The following is a 16,156-nucleotide window of genomic DNA, read 5'->3' as shown; positions in this document are numbered from 1 at the left end:
CCAGAGTTGAAGCTACAGCCATTGGAGATGTTTGTTTAATTTTTCAGAACGGTTTTAAGTTATTTTTAAGAGATGTTTTATTTGTTCCGGATTTAATTAAAAACATTATTTCTGTTTCTATGCTAGATAGAGATGGTTATTCTTGCAATTTTGTGAATGGGATTTGCAATATTTACAAGAATGAATGTTTGATTGGAAATGGACAACTTGAAAACGATCTATACAACTTAAAACTAAAAGACGTTCCAATAAATTATGTTGATAAACCGGCGACAACAAACAAAAGGAAAATCGATAGTCAAAACCCGGCAAACCTTTGGCACGCTAGACTAGGTCATATTTCCTCAAGGAGGATGAACAAGCTAGTGGGAGAGGGCATGTTTGATATGTCTGATATTAACTCTCTACCTACTTGTGAATCCTGCCTAAAAGGGAAAATGACTAAATCTCCTTTTAAGGGGAAACCTGAGCGTAGTCAAAATCTGTTGGATTTGATCCATACAGATGTTTGTGGTCCATTTAGAGTTGGGACTCAACATGGCCACACCTACTTCATTACCTTTACTGATGATTATTCAAGGTATGGGTATTTATATTTAATGAAATATAAGTCTGAAGCATTTGAAAAGTTCAAAGAATTCAAGGCTGAAGTAGAAAACAAGCTAGGTAAAAGTATTAAAGCACTTCGATCGGATCGAGGTGGAGAATACTTGAGTACCGAGTTTTTGGACTATCTGAAAGAGAATGGGATTCTCTCTCAGTGGACTCCTCCTATGACACCACAGCTGAATGGTGTATCGGAGCGTCGTAATCGAACTTTGTTGGACATGGTTCGATCCATGATGAGCTTCACTAAGCTTCCACCTTCGTTTTGGGGCTATGCGCTTGAAACGGCGGTATTGTTGTTGAACAACGTCCACACTAAAGCAGTGGACAAAACACCATACGAGTTATGGAATGGCAAAGCTCCTAAGTATTCGTACTTGAGGATTTGGGGATGTCCTGCTTACGTGAAGCGGACAGTGGGAGATAAGTTGGATAGTCGATCCAGCTTATGTTATTTTGTAGGGTATCCGAAGAATTCAATCGGATATTATTTCTATTATCCTGCTGAAACAAAGGTGTTTGTTTCTAGGAATGCCACCTTCTTGGAGAAGGAGTTCTTATTGGATAAGAAAGGCGAGATGATGGAACTCGAAGAAGTTCGAGAAGAACCCGAAATACAAAATAACGATCCTACGCCTCAGGAACCATTACTGGACACGCCTGAACCTAGAAGATCCGAGAGGACTTCTAGACCTCCTGTTCGATATGGTCTTCTTCTTGAAGGGGATCAAGATGAACCCGACATTGGATGTGATCCAAGAAACTTCAAGGAAGCAATTTCTGATGCGGATTCAAATTTATGGCTTGAAGCTATGCAGTCTGAATTGGATTCAATGCATACAAACCAAGTTTGGTCTTTAGTAGATCCTCCTGATGGAATTGTTCCAATAGGGTGTAAATGGATCTACAAGAGAAAGTTTGGGCCTGATGGTAAGGTATTGACCTACAAGGCGCGATTGGTGGCGAAAGGTTACACTCAAAGACAAGGAGTTGACTATGATGAAACCTTTTCACCAGTTGCAATGTTCAAGTCCATAAGAATCCTTATTGCCATAGCTGCATGGTATGACTATGAGATATGGCAAATGGATGTGAAGACTGCTTTTCTTAATGGAGACATTAAGGAAGAAATCTATATGAAGCAGCCGGAGGGGTTCACATCCATGGGAAGCGAGCATAAGGTATGCAAGCTTCAGAGATCAATTTATGGTCTAAAACAAGCATCAAGAAGTTGGAACCAGAAATTTGATGAAACAATAAAAGATTTTGGTTTCATCAAGAACCCGGAGGAACCGTGCGTGTACAAGAAAGTAGTTAAGGATGGTGTGACATTCTTAGTACTTTATGTTGATGACATCCTACTCATTGGGAATGATGTAGGGATGTTGCAGTCAACAAAGATATGGTTATCAGGTAGATTCTCGATGAAGGATTTGGGTGAGGCATCCTACATTCTTGGGATACAGATCTATAGAGATAGATCTAAGAGAATGATAGGACTCACTCAATCAACCTACATCGACACCATATTGAAACGGTTTTCAATGGATGGGTCCAAGAGAGGACATCTACCCATGTGTCATGGAGTTTCTTTATCCAAGTCTATGTGTCCCAAAACTGATGCAGAGATAGAGAATATGACACATGTACCATATGCGTCAGCTATAGGTAGTATCATGTATGGGATGATATCTACCAGACCGGATGTAGCATTTGCTCTGAGTGTCACGAGCAGATATCAGGCTAATCCTGGTCAAATGCATTGGAAAGCCGTGAAGGACATTCTTAAGTACTTACGAAGGACTAAGAATATGTTCATGGTATATGGAGGACGAGATCTGAAATTGGAAGGCTATACCGACTCTAGCTTCCAAAGTGACGTGGATGACTCGAAGTCAACCTCTGGATTTGTGTTCATGCTCAATGGCGGTGCTGTCTCTTGGAAGAGTTCCAAGCAGGACACCACAGCGGATTCCACCACTGAGGCTGAATACATTGCAGCATCAGCTGCTGCTAAAGAGGCCGTTTGGATGAGGAAGTTCGTCCAAGAGTTGGGCGTCATTCCTGAATTTGTTGGTCCAGTCCCGATGTACTGTGACAACACGGGTGCCGTTGCTCAAGCAAAGGAACCAAGGTCTCATCAAAGATCCAAACACGTACTGAGGAAATACCACATCATCCGGGAGATTGTGGAAAGAGGAGACATCATTGTTGAACGAGTGGCCTCTGCAGACAATATCGCTGATCCGCTTACTAAGCCCTTGCCAGGACCATTGTTTGACAAACATCGCGAAGAAATGGGTCTACGTAGTATGACTAGTTGGCTATAGGGCAAGTGGGAGATTGAAAGAGTGGGTGCCCAGTGAGCCAACTTGTGGCTATGGGCTTTGATGACTCTTTGTACAAACGATCTTTTGTTTAATGTAATTTACACTTTTATTAATGGCAATGACTTTATCTTTCTTCATATTGTTATATTATGATATACTATTGTTGTTTTGATAAAGACCTTGAATATACTATAGTGTATGTAAGATGTGGTAGAACATGGGGATGTCTATCATGAAATACATCTTATAGTCACTGTATATTCTAAACTGTTCCTAGTCGATTGAGCCGTCCGATAATAAGGATAAGGATCGCTCGAGTTTGAGACTAGCATTTGCGATGCGGAGTACCACGTTTCATTGGTAGGGAACATGGAGATGTTCGAAGCATGCAAATGGATATTCATAGGATGAATAATCGAACTACCCTATCCGGACTTTCCAAGTGGTTATCACTTATCGAGTGGATTAAGTCCGCGGTTTTGGTTGTACACCATTAGTCCTTACTACTTGAAACATCATGGAGACTCTATATGCTAGTACTGTGCTTTGACTCGTTTACCGACTCTATGGGGGTCATCAGGTGTCGGGATTGGGTACAGTTACAACACATATAGGAGTCGATGCATTGTTGTCAAGGATTCACCACATACTTGCGAGTGTGGATATCCTATGCGATCTGAGGAGATATTAGTGTGACGAATCTCTGGCCAGAGTACTTGATGTGATTTAAGAAATGGTTTCTTAGTAGCACATGCGATGTCACTAATTTGATCTTCAAGAGGTATTGCATAGTTATTGAATCTTGAGCGACTCTCGATATACCAATGGTTGTTGATTCGATCGGGATATATGGATGAAGGGACCGTACTGTACGCTAACCAAAATCTACTGGTTCTTGTAGGCACTATCAGTGATACCTAGGGAATCATGGGGCGATGTTGCTAGGCGCTTTACCATGATTCGTTGGGCAAGTCGGAAATCGTTGTTCCGAGTCACAAGGAGTTGTGAGCCCACGGCTAGCTGTATCCCTGAACCATTGAGGGTCACACAGTGTAATGGAGTTTTAATCCCCGTTGAGATAGTTAAATTTAAAGAGTTAAATTTAATGAATAAAGAAGTTGGACTTCTTAAATAAGAGTAAGGGAGTAGGATTTTCTAAAATGACATAGGGATGGACATTTTTGGAAACCACTGAATTCGGATTCAAGAAAATTTATCTTGACTTTAAAATGTGCAGAAATGGTTTCTGTGCACATTGGTAAAATCGGTTTATCAATCGGAGTCACGATGAATTTTATATTAATTTCTGAACATGCGGGCTTTGTTTGTCGGGCCTCAACTTATGACTAATGGGCCCTAAGGTGTTAGTGGCCTGCATTATAAATAAGTTATTGCAGTACAGAAATTAAAAAACAACAGGTCATAATTTGAGACAATTTTTTCGAAAACCCTAGCCTCCTCTCTCTCAAATTCGGCCGCCCCCTCCCTTCTCTGCGTGAGAAATTCCGGTCTGTGATTTTGAATTGCAGTCTGGAATAGCGAATCAAATTCGTTTATTCTCTTCATAGAAAACTTCTGATAGATTTTCTAGTGCAATCTATCAGAGGGATTAAACCTCTATTCGTGGACCTGATTGAAGAAGTTCATCAGTTCCTGGGAGAGACAACAAGAGCAGAGAAATCTGTTGGAGTCCAATAATCTCGCTTCGAGATTGAAGGTAAAATTTAATAATTGTTATTTAATTTTACACACAATTATAATTTAATCGTTAAACGGTTGATACCCACACTATGAAATTGTTCCATACTAAAAATTTTAAACTTCCGCTGCACCGGGTATCAATCGTGATTGATCTGAACGCCAGTTTTCCAACAGTGTCTACATTTGTTACTAAATCTAACAAGAGGATGTCGAGGACTGAAACTCGAATGGACAGCATGGAGACACACATGTGTAGTTTGGGAGCTATGATGAAATCCATGGAGACACAGATTGGACAGCTTGCAAATGCTTTGAAGGATCAAAACAGAGGACAGTTTCCCAGCAATACTGAAGTGAATCCAAAGGAGCAGTGCAAAGCAGTTGAGTTGAGAAGTGGGAAGAAGTTAGAAGAGAAAGAGCAGAGCAAAGCCAAAGAAAGTGAAGAACCAGTGACTGAAGAAATTGTGGTTGAAGAGCCCAAGAAGGAAGCTGAATCTAAATCGATGTACAAGCCACAACTTCCTTATCCACAGCGGTTTAAGAAGAAGGCAATTGATGAGCAGTTTTCCAAGTTACTAGATATCTTCAAGAAGATACACATCAATATTCCATTTGCAGATGCCTTGGAACAAATGCCTAATTATGCAAAATTCATCAAAGATGTAATATCTAAGAAGAGGAGATTGCAAGACAACGAAGTGGTGAATTTGACAGAAGAATGTAGCGCAATCCTGCAGAAAAAGTTGCCACAAAAGCTGAAGGATCCAGGGAGTTTTACTATCCCTTGTTTTATTGGTGGTTCTAAGGTAAATAGAGCTTTATGTGATTTAGGAGTCAGTATAAATTTAATTCCTTTTTCTGTTTACAGGACTTTGGAGCTTGGAGAAGTCAGGGCGACCACCATTACATTACAGCTGGCTGATCGGAGTATCACATACCCACAGGGTATTGTGGAGGATGTTTTGGTAAAGGTTGATAAGTTCATATTTCCAGCAGACTTCGTGATTTTGGACATGGATGAAGATGAAGAAACTCCCTTGATTTTTGGGAGACCTTTTCTAGCTACTGCACGTGCATTGATCGATGTACACAAGGGAGAACTCACACTTCGAGTTGGTGGTGAAGCGGTGATTTTTAATATTTATCACACCATGAGGGGCCCAAAAGAGGTAAGTACATGTAAGAGCATTGAAATTATTGATTCTCATAACTCTTTTTCATGTGCAGGAAGTACTGATCCGCTCGAACGATGTTTGGTGGCGGACGAGGTGGTTGATAAGGAAGAGGATTGGGAGTTACATGAACAAAAAGTATTCCTAGACAGCGCTCCGAAAGAAAAAATGGTGAGTTCTAAGGAATTTGAAACATTGGAGAATAGTGCACCAGAGGTATCCCCTGAAACTCATGATCTGAAAGCATTGCCTGCGCACCTATGTTATGAATTCCTTGGTGAAAATTCTACTTGTCCTGTTATTATATCTGCTCATTTGTCTGCTGTAGAGAAAGATAAGTTGCTGAGAGTTCTGAGAAATTTTAAAACCGCTTTAGGATGGTCAATTTATGCATTAAGGGTATTAGTCCAACAATTTGCATGCATAAAATTTTGATGGAAGATTCGTATACTCCTTATGTTGATCATCAGAGACGGTTGAATCCCGCCATGAAAGAGGTAGTTAAGAAAGAAGTTCTAAAGCTGTTGAATGCGGGAGTGATTTATGCTATTTCTGACAGTAGTTGGGTATCTCCTGTTCAAGTGGTGCCTAAGAAAGGTGGGATTACTGTGGTTAAAAATGAGAATAATGAGTTTATCTCCACACGTACAGTAACTGGCTGGCGAGTATGTATAGATTATAGGAAGTTGAACAAAGCTACTCATAAGGATCATTTTCCACTTCCTTTCATTGATCAAATGCTTGATAGACTTGCTGGTTATTGCTATTACTGTTTCTTAGATGGTTATTCAGGCTATAATCAAATTGCTATAGCACCGGAAGATCAGGAGAAGACTACTTTTACGTGTCCTTATGGCACGTTTGCTTTCAGAAGGATGCCGTTTGGACTGTGTAATGCACCTGCAACTTTTCAGCGGTGTATGATGGCGATTTTTGTAGATATGGTGGAGGACGTGATGGAAGTGTTTATGGATGACTTTTCAGTATTTGGTTCCTCTTTTGATCATTGCTTGCATAATCAGTCTCTTATTTTGCAGAGGTGCCAAGAAAAGAATTTAGTTCTTAACTGGTAAAAATGTCACTTCATGGTTCAAGAGGGCATTGTCCTTGGACATAAAGTGTCATCCAATGGATTAGAGGTGGATTGAGCCGAAGTGGTTGCAATTGAGAAGCTTCCACCTCCGAAGAATATCAAGGGCATCAGAAGTTTTTTAGGCCATGCAGGGTTTTATCGGCGTTTCATCAAGGATTTTTCTAAAATCACAAAATCCCTGTGTAATTTACTTAAAAAAGATTCTACATTCATTTTTGATGATGATTGTTTGTAGGCCTTTGAAAAGATCAAGACGGCATTGACCACAGCACCCATCATGATTGTGCCGGATTGGAAGGAGCCCTTTGAGCTTATGTGTGATGCTAGTGACTATGCAGTGGGCGCGGTATTAGGCCAAAGGAGAGATAAGATTTTCAGAGCTATATATTATGCCAGTCGCACCATGGATGCCGCACAGCAAAACTACACTACCACCGAAAAAGAGATATTTGCAGTAGTTTTTGATTTTTATAAATTTTGTCCATATTTAATTGGTACTAAAGTAGTTGTTTATACTGACCATGCATCAATTCGCTACTTGTTTGCCAAAAAGGATGCCAAGCCACGCTTGATAAGGTGGATTTTACTTTTACAATAGTTTGATTTTGAGATCAAGGACAAGAAAGGTAGCGAAAATCAAGTTGCTGATCACTTGTCAAGATTGGAGCTTGAAGACGTGAAGGAGGAGGAGAGCATAAAGGAATTGTTTCCGGATGAACAAATCTTTGAGGTAATTTCCTTTATTCCATGGTTTGCTGCTATTGAAAATTTCTTGTCTTGTGGTGCCATGCCTCCAGAATTGAATAGACATCAAAAGAAGAAGTTTTTCCATGACGTTAAGTTCTACTTGTGGGATGATCCCTATGTTTTCAAACGTTGTGCCGATCATGTGATTCGGAGATGTGTGGCGGGGCAAGAAACAAATGAAATTTTGGAACAATGCCATTCCTCACCCTATGGAGGACATTTTGGAGCCACCCAAACTGCTGCTAAGGTACTACAATCTGGTTTTTGTTGGCCTACGTTGTTTAAAGATAGTTATACCTTGGTGAAATTATGTGATAAGTGTCAAAGAACGGGAAATATTTCAAGAAGGAATGAATTACCCCTCACAAATATTTTAGAAGTAGAATTATTTGATGTGTGGGGTATTGATTTTATGGGTCCCTTTCCCCCTTCTTTTGGGTACACTTATATTTTATTAGCAGTTGATTACGTTTCAAAATGGGTGGAAACCATTGCCACCTCGACTAATGACGCTCGTGTTGTAGTTAAATTTTTTTCAAAAGAATATCTTCACGAGGTTTGGAACTCCACGAGCAATAATCAGTGATGAAGGTACGCATTTCTGCAATAAGATTTTTAATGCCTTGCTCACTAAGTATGGTGTCAGGCATAAGGTGGCGTGTGCATACCATCCGCAAACCAATGGCCAGGCGGAGATCTCTAACTGGTAAATCAAGCAAATCTTGGAGAAAACGGTTAAGACAAATCGGAAAGATTGGGCAATCAAGTTAGATGACGCCATTTGGACCTACCGCACCGCATTCAAAATGCCCATTGGGATGTCTCCTTACAGGCTGGTTTTTGGTAAGGCATGTCATTTACCTTTGGAGTTGGAGAACAAGGCATTTTGGGCTATCAAGAAGCTAAACATGGATCTCGCAGCATTCGGGGAGTTGCGGAAACTGCAGTTGAATGAATTGGATGAATTTCGAAGTGAAGCATATGAGAATGCCAAGCTATACAAAGAGCAAACAAAGCAGTGGCATGATAAAAACATTGTGCATAGGGAATTCGAAATGGGTCAGAAAGTTTTGCTATTTAACTCTCGTTTGAAATTATTTCCAGGGAAGTTGAAATCGCGATGGTCAGGACCGTTTCTCGTTGAGACTGTTTATCCACATGGTGCCATTGAATTGCGATGTACAGATGGAAGAGTTTTCAAGGTCAATGGGCAGAGAGTCAAGCACTACTTTGGCAATGAAGTACCACCCGCATCCAGTGCATTGCTTAATGATCCCAACTAAAGACTAGTGCAAGTCGGGCTGCGGACTTTAACCAAGTTCTCTTTAGGAGGCCACCCAATTTTTTATTTTTATTTTTTTAGTTTTTTTTTTTGCTTTCTCTTTTTAATTTTGCTTTTTAGTTTTTACTTTTAATTTTGTTGTTTTGGAAGTAATTTGGTTTTTTCTATGATTTTTGCAGGATTTTGGATACCAATCTCAAACCGAAGGGGCCCCCGATCTATTAATTAGCACGCCCGCGCCGCTCTAGCATGACTATGGTGAAATTTTTCAAGCTCAAGGCGCACCCACCCCTCCTTCGGAGCACCCGCGCCGTCCCTTTACCATATTTGTGCCAAAGTTTTCGAGATGAAGGCGCGCCCGCCCTTACCACTCGTGCGCCCGCCCTACCCCTGCTATTACAAAACTCACAAAACGAATCGAAGGCGCGCCCGCCCTTACCATTCGTGCGCCCGCCCCGACACCGATTTCTTCCATATAACATACTCTTTTCTTTCCTTTCTCCCAAATATTTTCCCTAAATTCTTGTCCACCTTCTTCCTCACGATTTTTCCCCTCTTCTATTGTTATAATCGGCTCGTCTATCTCTTCATCTCCACCCCCCACAATCTAATTTCTTTCATCATCTATTTTACGCGGGACGGTCGAACCACTTTTATCCAGGGCACGCCTCATTTAATTTTTGGAGGATTGTACATTGGGAAAGCTTTTGATTATCTACTCTTCTCGGACTCATATGGAGTAAGTCGTTCTTTTGGTACTTCTAAAAGTGTTTTGGGTGGTGAGTATTTTGAAATTCTACTCGTGCGATTCGTGGGTCTTGAAGTCTTAATTGATTAATCGATCTTTGAAGTGTGAATTCTATTGGATTGTTGCGGAAGCGGTTGTTGTTGTGTGTGGATTGTGGATTAGATTTAAGTTTGGGGAAGTTGTGATTGTGGTAAATTGGTTAATTGTTGCGTGACTTGTGGTGCACACTAAGTGTTTGATTCATGGCACCAAAGAAGAAACAAAAATTTGTTGCATCCTCTTTTCATGCTAATCCGGAGCCTGAGCCGCAGCGTTTCTGGAATTTGAGTGCCGAACAGCATTATCAAAATTGTCTAGGCAAAACGATATTACCGGAGCGTGGGTTTGATACGACATCGGGTTTTGGGAACGATGAGTTTTTGAATACAATTGGTAGGGCTGTGAATGGGCGTCAATGGTTAAATTTTGTTAAGCCACCTCAGGATGCAGTCGTCCCAGTCGTTCGTGAATTTTATGCGAACTTGAAAGTAAAGCACATGCAGTTGAAAGTTCTTGTCCGAGGCCAGCTGGTGCCTTTTGATGCTCACACTACTAACACCCTGTACAACCTTCCGCGAGTATTTCACGATGAGTATGCGGAGTACCGAGCGCATGAAGTGGATTACGCGGCGATTCTAAGCCGTATTTGTGTTTCGGACGCGGAATGGCGCATGGGTCGTGATCATCAGCCTTCCAAGTTGAAGAAAACTGAGCTAATTCCTGATGCTAAGCTGTGGTATAACTTTGTGTGTGCTCGTCTTAAACCAACTGACCACGAGCATGAGGTGACAAGAGAACGAGCGATTCTTGTTTATTGTATTTTGGAGGGCAAAGCAATCGACTTGGGATAGATTTGTCAAGAAACTATTCAGGGTGTGGTAGCAGGTAAGACGACTGGCGGGTTTGCATTGCCCGCACTTATCACTGATCTTTGTGAAGCGGCTGGAGTTGAGTGGGGCCAAAATGAAGAATTGTTGAAAGCTACTGCTCCGATTGCTTGTCAAATTCCTTTTCGCATGATACCGGCTTCTGACCACCGAACTCGCGCTGAGAGATGAGATTTTAATGAGAGAGCAGCTGCACAAAGCGGCCTTCCATCCCGACCTCAGGTTACCCCTGTTGCGCCCGATCATGTTGCTCTTCTGGAGGATGCATTGAGAGCACACCGTCAAGAGTTTCGGACATTTCAGCAGACTACTGGTGTCTTTATGGACTACATGATGGATTTTACAGATGCTTTGAGACATCAGTTTCCACAGGCTGCTAGTTCGACTCATCCATTTCCTCTGTATCCATAGTGGCCGCCCACTTTTGGCCCTTTAGGTCTATCCCATGATGATGCCGCTGATGATGGCGACGACCACTGACGGTCGTCGTTTGTGGTACATGTCCTTTATGCTTTCTTGTTTTAATTCCTTGAGGACAATGAATGTACTAAGTTTGGGGGAGTTGTGTCAGTTCTGACTTTTATTGTTTTTGTTTAGTTGATTTAGCTTTTGTTTTGTTTTTATTTTAGTTGTTTGGTTCTTAGGAGTTGTGTTGTGTTGGTGTGTGGCTGAATTTGAGAAATTTATGTAGTTGTGGTTTTTTGTTGAATGATGTTGAGAAATCATAATGAAATGGATTGATGACCAATGATGTTAATTTTTGTTTTGTAACTGAAGTCCATGACTACCTGCCTAGCTGACAAAATTTTGAAATAAACGGAACCAAGTGAACAATTGAACTCCTATATATTCTGTGATTTTGCTTGAATCTGAATCTTGAGACAGACAAACATAAAAATGATTGAGGCATTGTTTGGATTTTTTGGGCCTTGAATTTTATTGAATCAATTTATCCTTAGTTGCCCATTTGAGCTTACACGCATATTAGTACTTAGAGCTACGAGAATTCTGAAACTTGTTGTGAAAATCATCGTTTACTGTTGATGATTATTCCTTTCTGCACTAATTGAGATTTGTATGATTTAATTGTGGATTGAGACTTGTCTAGAACTAGTTCAGACACCCCTCGAGGCGAAATACGGGCAAAACTGAGATTAGGAATGATTTAGGCGATTTTTCTTAATTCGTTTGAGCCTTTCAAGCTACCTATTATATATGTTATCCCTAGTACCTTGTTTGAACTTTATTGAAAATCGAATGACATGCGTGTAAATGTGTGATGAAACCCTCATTCGTCATTATTTCAAGGTCCTACGTTAACTACCTGAATAGCTTATATATTATTTCCTACCTTTAAGGGAGTAATTTGAATGCTAAATTATTATATGCTCCTAGTTTTTATTTGTGAAAAATGGAATGGTGTGGTGGATGAATGAAAATGAGGAAGGTAGTAGAAAAGAAAAAGAGTTGAAAAATTTGTGGTTGAAAAAGTTGTGAAAAAAAAAGTTGTGAAAAAATTGAAAAAATCAATAAAGTGAAATAAGTGTGAAGTTGTGAATGAAAAGGAGTTGAAATTAGAGGTTGAGCATAAATGCGAATTACTCCTTATTCAAATTCTTTTCCTTCATTTGTAGCCATGAGCCAGGCCTTGCATTATAAGCTTATTAAGTCCTATTGACCGAGTCACAGTTTTCCAATATACTAGTGGAGAGGGGTTGCGAGAATTTAGCCTATGGACTGTTGATTGAAACTTTAATGATTATGAATTTTTGATCGAAACATGCACACACTACGTTCTTTGAATTAAACCAATTGAGTGTGGTTGTGATGATATATCCTTGAATTTGATCCTGTTCTACCATGAAAGTCCTCATGATTTGTGAATGTTTGAATTGAGTTAAGAGAAGAGTATTTTGAAACGTGAGTTGCGGAGTTTATGAGGTTGAATTACTTTTCTGGCTAACTTATTTTTTCAAGTGTTAGTAGGATAGATATGATTGGATTTAAATTGTTTTGGAATTCCATACTGAGGTCATTAATCCATAGTCATTCTTGATGGTTGTTGTTCTTGCAATTGAGTGGAGTTTGTGTTAGTTTTGCTCGAGACGAACAAAAGTTCAAGTTTGGTAGAATTCGATAAGTGCATTTTGTGCACTTAATTTGTATATGGTTTTACTTGACTTTTGAAATTTATTGGTAGATATTGCATGAAATTGTTGTTGTTTTTGTATTTGTAGGAAGTTATGGACTTCGATGTGTTCAAGTGGAAATAAGCTTAAAAGATGAAAGTTTACAGGGAAATTCAAGATTTGAAAAGAGAAGAAAAAGGCTGAGTTCGAGCTAAAGGGGCGCCCGCCCCATTCATAGGCGCGCCCATGCTGTTATTGAAGAACCCAAGAAGAAAAGTCGAGCTGAGGGCGCGCCCGCGCTGACTATAGGTGCGCCCTCGCCGTTGAAGAATATTCAAAAGTTTGTTTTGCGAATTGGAGGCGCGCCCGCCCTGTTTCCTACGCGCTCGCGCCGTCGTCTCTTTGGAATATTAGAGTCCGACTGTTTATGGAAACCTTGGGGATATCTTTGGTATTATTTTGGACGATTGTTAGGTCATATTTAGGGGATTTTTCTGAGTCATAAAAACTATCTATCAGCCGCCAATACACACAATATTCTAAAGAGTACTTTTGTGAGTTTTTGGAGTTGAAGAATTGAAGATTGCTTGGAACGAAGATGAAGACTTTTCGACCGGACACGGAAGAAAGACTACGGCTTTGTTTCGTCTTTTTATTTTCTTTTGATTGTTGAATTATGTTTGAGATATTAAACATTATTTGATTTTAATTGAATTCGAGCATGAACTAAACTTTTCTAGTCTAGAGGTTGACGTAGCTTGGTTGAGACATATTTATGAATCTTTGATTTTAATAAATTGAATTTCTATAGATTAATTGTGTTTCTAGAATTGAATGTCTTCTTAATTTACTGGCCATAAATTGAGTTGTTATATTTACTTAGAATCGTTGCTCGGGAGAGGGGATTTTGAGTAGGATCAATAGGAACTATACTGTTAATTGTTTATATAGCTCGGGAGAGTATATAGCTTTCATAGAACCTTTAAGGAACATCATTTTACACATATCACTACATCTAGATTTTTAATAGGGATATTGAAATCGAATTGTAGTTGATACACTCTATTTGTTGCTCGGGAGAGGGGAATAGAATAATCTAAGTGTTCTTGGTTATTAATCGAAGGAAATTCATAAAATAGATTAATTAGGATTGAATATTGTCGAGATCAAGTGAAATCAAAACCTCTGGACTATTTTTCTCTGATTGATAATTTCTCGAAATTTGTGTGTGTGTGAGCTTGATAATTTCTCATTATTTATTTTATTTATTCTGCAAAATTCTCGAAGTTTGATTTTCTAGATAAAATTAAGAATATTTTAATTACAAGTATTGAATATTTTCATTTTACTCCCTGTGGGATCGACACTCTCTCTTTCATTATACTAAAATTTGACACTCGTACGCTTGCGAGAAAATTTCACAACAAGTTTTTGGCGCCGTTGCCGTGGAGTAATTTTTATTATTTTTTAGTCTTGTTACCAATTAGTCGAAGTTTTAATTTATAGTTTTCTTTATTTTAATTTAAGTACTAATAAATTGCTATTGTTCTTAATTGTAGTTTATGCGAAGATCTCAAAGTGCGAATTCTTTGCTCTTTGATCCAGAGATTGAACGAACTGCAAGAGCTTTGAGAAAAGCTAGGAGAGAAGAACAATTAAACATGGCTGAAGAAGATGTCAATGAATTGCCTTTGGTGCCAATTAGAGATCATTTCAGGCCAACGATCCAGGCTCACTATTCTGGAATCGTTAGAGGGACAATAAATGCCAACAACTTTGAGTTGATGCTGGCCTTAATAAACATGGTTCAGCAGAACCAATTCAATGGAACTGCCACAGCTGATCCTCACTTACACTTGCGCACTTTTCTAGAGATTACTGATACTGTTAAAATAAATGGTGTTTCTGAGGATACAATACGCTTACGTTTGTTTCCTTTTTCTCTCAGGGACAAGGCACGGAGTTGGCTGCAGTCATTGCCATTAGGATGCATAACAACTTGGGAGGGCATGGCTGTGAAATTCTTAGAGAAATTCTTTCCACCATCCAAGGCAACCCAGCTGAAGATTGAGATCAGTACCTTTCAACAACATGATTCAGAACAGCTATATGAGGCATGGGAAAGGTACAAAGATTTGTTAAGACGTTGTCCTAATCATAATTTTGCAGATTGGGAAGAAATAGATTTTTTCTACAATGGACTGAATACGCCTACAAGAATGTCTATGGACTCTGCTGCTGGAGGTACCATATTTTCCAAGGACCCCATTCAGGCTTATGATATGCTGGAACAGATGACTATCAATAGTTATCAATGGCCATCTGAACGTATGGGAGTCAAGAAAGGAGTGTACAGTGTGGATCCTCTTACATCCATTACTGCACAGCTATCTGCGTTGAGTACACAAGTGGCTTCTCTGAACAAGGTGCATATCGCAGAACCTGTAGGTGTGTCGGTTGCCATAGATGAATCTCATCCACCTGAGGAAGCTCAATATATCAATCCCAGATGCTATGGAAACTATCGAGGTAACCCTCCACCTAATGCTTATCATCCTGGTTTACGTAACCATGAAAATTTTTCCTATGCCAACAACAAAAATGTGTTGAAACCCCCTCCGGGATTCAATACAAATCAAGGGGAAGGTAAAGCGTCGTTGGAGGATGTGGTGTCAACATTTGTTACTAAATCTAACAAGAGGATGTCGAGGACTGAAACTTGAATGGACAGCATGGAGACACACATGTGTAGTTTGGGAGCTATGATGAAATCCATGGAGACATAGATTGGACAGCTTGCAAATGCTTTGAAGGATCAAAACAGAGGACAGTTTCCCAGCAATACTGAAGTGAATCCAAATGAGCAGTGCAAAGCAGTTGAGTTGAGAAGTGGGAAGAAGTTAGAAGAGAAAGAGCAGAGCAAAGCCAAGGAAAGTGAAGAACCAGTGGCTGAAGAAATTGTGGTTGAAGAGCCCAAGAAGAAAGCTGAATCTAAATCGATGTACAAGCCACAACTTCCTTATCCACAGCGGTTTAAGAAGAAGGCACTTGATGAGCAGTTTTCCAAGTTTCTAGATATCTTCAAGAAGATACACATCAATATTCCATTTGCAGATGCCTTGGAACAAATGACTAATTATGCAAAATTCATCAAAGATGTAATATCTAAGAAGAGGAGATTGCAAGACAACGAAGTGGTGAATTTGACAGAAGAATGTAGCGCAATCCTGTAGAAAAGGTTGCCACAAAAGCTGAAGGATCCAGGGAGTTTTACTATCCCTTGTTTTATTGGTGGTTCTAAGGTAAATAGAGCTTTATGTGATTTAGGAGTCAGTATAAATTTAATGCCTTTTTCTGTTTACAGGACTTTGGAGCTTGGAGAAGTCAGGGCGACCACCATCACATTACAGCTGGCTGATCGG

General features: G+C 39.8%; 1 non-coding gene across 1 annotated transcript; it reads right to left on the bottom strand.

The window, feature by feature from the left end:
- Positions 1–14,792: 14,792 nt before the first annotated feature.
- On the bottom strand, positions 14,793–14,898 carry LOC140870154 (small nucleolar RNA R71). The gene has a single exon (XR_012147131.1). It is a non-coding gene; the product is annotated as a small nucleolar RNA R71 (small nucleolar RNA).
- Between the last annotated feature and the right edge of the window lie 1,258 nt (positions 14,899–16,156).

This window comes from Henckelia pumila, chromosome 4, assembly GCF_033568475.1.
Source record: "Henckelia pumila isolate YLH828 chromosome 4, ASM3356847v2, whole genome shotgun sequence".
Lineage (NCBI taxonomy): Eukaryota > Viridiplantae > Streptophyta > Magnoliopsida > Lamiales > Gesneriaceae > Henckelia > Henckelia pumila.
Note: the sequence above shows the minus strand (reverse complement) of the source record. Positions and strands in the feature narration are given on the sequence as shown.